The sequence below is a fragment of the Peromyscus californicus genome, unplaced genomic scaffold (genome assembly GCF_007827085.1).
Source record: "Peromyscus californicus insignis strain IS unplaced genomic scaffold, ASM782708v3 Scaffold_6__1_contigs__length_162567912, whole genome shotgun sequence".
NCBI lineage: Eukaryota > Metazoa > Chordata > Mammalia > Rodentia > Cricetidae > Peromyscus > Peromyscus californicus.
The window spans coordinates 13879097-13881500 of NW_026294584.1; the positions used below are offsets into that span (position 1 = coordinate 13879097).

At 42.1% G+C, this 2404-nt stretch overlaps 1 pseudogene; it reads right to left on the reverse strand.

Moving 5' to 3' along the window:
• Positions 1–434: 434 nt before the first annotated feature.
• On the reverse strand, positions 435–680 carry LOC128098390 (cytochrome c oxidase subunit 7B, mitochondrial-like; annotated as a pseudogene).
• Positions 681–2404: the final 1724 nt, after the last annotated feature.

Genomic DNA, 2404 nt, shown 5'->3' on the forward strand with positions numbered 1-2404 from the left:
AAAGAGAGAGAGAGTCAGTTTCAGCAGTGAATTGAATTAAATGCTTGACACAGCATTATGAGCGTCAGGGCCAATTATTTCCTGTGTTCCTCCAATTCTCACTTGTCTGTACCATTGCAACAGCAGACGAACAGGAGCGGCCCCCGGATTCCACAGCACCCGCAGACTCTTTCTTCCTAACCCCACCAGCATCAGTCTCTTTCTTGCTCCTTCTACTTCCTTTCCTCCCCTGAAAACACCTACAACCCCGTTTCCCTTCTACTGGTCTCCTTTCAAAAGAACCTTTTTTTTTTCTTTTTCTTTTTTTTTTTTTTAAGGTTTCAAAGGTACTTTACTTTTCTTTCCCAATATGCCATGTTTTAATGAGTATGTGATTTTTTGACCTGGCATCACTTATGAGCTGGTTTTGAAACAATTCCTTGGTTATTGCATGGCTACTGATCTCTCCATTCCTTGGGGGTAACTCTGCCAACAGGGCACAGGTTCTGTTGTATCCCAGTTTGTGTTGCTGTGTATGCCCATGCAAAACCACAGACGAGACCTTCGCCTGCAAATATAGCAGCACTGCCATATTTGTCATGGAAACTGGGTGCTTGTTTCTGGTGGCTCTGCCTTGCCACCACTTGCTGAATACTTTGAACTTAGAGATGGCTTAGTGCATTTTTGGCTAAGGGCAACATTGTGGAGAAGATGTAACTGTGGTGACCACAGCTGCTGCCTCGGTGCACATTCGCTCCAGCTACCCTTGCAAAGAGCCCTGAAACACAAAATCTCAAAGAACCTTTCACTTGGTAACAATTTGATAATTTTCCTCTGACTGGTTTGTTTCTTGCCTTGTTGCCTATGTGCTGATTTGTATCAGGTGAACTTTTTGGAATACAATAGTTTTGGGGAATTAAAATGATTAATTTTTTTCCATCGTTTAAACTATCAGAGAGACTCAAAACATTCCCTTTTACAGTTGGTTAGAAAACAAGACTGTGCCTCTGAACAACTGGAGTGCTGAAGAGGTAACCAGAGCCCTGGAGGATGTGCTGAGTGGCAGCGCCTGAAGTGTCTCTACAGAGGGTTGTGAGCAAGAGCGGGGAACCTGGGCTCTACCCGACTGGATACAATACGGGGAAATGTGCTCCTTTGTTCCTTATAACACTCACGCTGTAAACAAGAAAGAAGAGGAGAAAACTAACTGTGATGAATTGGTGCCGCTTCCTTTCATCTAAGTTTAGAATTTCCAAAACCAACAGGAATAGAGGACTGTCCCTTCCTTTTCTTTTTGCTGTGCTCCTTCTTGTCTTCTTCATTCCTGGTGCCTTGGCACTGTGAGGAGGGGTTGGATCTCATGTGTGTTGTTTGGACAGATGTGGAGGATGGGTAGAGTGGAAGCCTTGTTGTCAGCCTCTGACCTAGAGTGTGGCCCCCTCAGAAGTCATTTAGCAATTGCTAAGTTATTTACTTCAGTTTTTCTAAGATGTGAAGAATTGTTGATAGCTTCTTTGCTTGTTGTCAACGATGTCCACTTATTCCCATGCTAGGTTAATACCACCTAGCACATTGTGAGGCAGAGCACTCTTCTGGGACAGCAGTATTTTCTCCTAAGGTTCAAATTTTGATTAACTGATGTTGACTCTCACTTAAAAGTCACAAATTTCTAGTCAGTTCTTTGTTTTCCTCTTTCCTTCCAACTAATTTCTTTCTTTCTTTCTTTTTTTGTTTGTTTTTTCAAGACAGGGTTTCTCTGTATAGCTTTGCGCCTGTCCTGGATCTCGCTCTGTAGACCAGGCTGGCCTCGAACTCACAGAGATCCACCTGGCTCTGCCTCCCAAGCCAACTAATTTCTAATTGGTATAAATTCTGCAATAGTTCTTTTCCAATTTCGTACTTGAAGTGAAAATATGTAAGGGAATTATTTGGACAAAATGCAGTTTTTCTCATTATTAAATTTCATTCTGTGCTCAGAGTGACTAGTTGAGCTTAGACTAATTGGAAGACCACAGCAATGCCTTTAAGAAATGTAAATGTCAGTCAGTGTCTTAGTCTCTCTAGGCCAGCAGTTCTCAGGGGGGTCACCTAAGACCACAGGAAAACACAGTCATTTATTTACATTACAATTCATAACAGTAGCAAAATTACAGCTACGAAGTAGCAACAAAATTAATTTTATGGCTGGGTGTCACCACACCATGAGGAACTGTGTGGAAGGGTCACAGCATTGGGAAGGTCGAGAATCCCTGCTCTGAGCCTTTCTTTCACTCTGATCTGATACTGGTTTGCAGAAATAAGATGGGGAAGAGAATGACAATCAACTTAGATAATTAAAGCAACTGGTGAAAGAAAGAAATTCAATGCTGGCTTTGGGTTGGAATAAAGCAATGAATTCTCACTTGTGATATGCATTGTTTAGTCA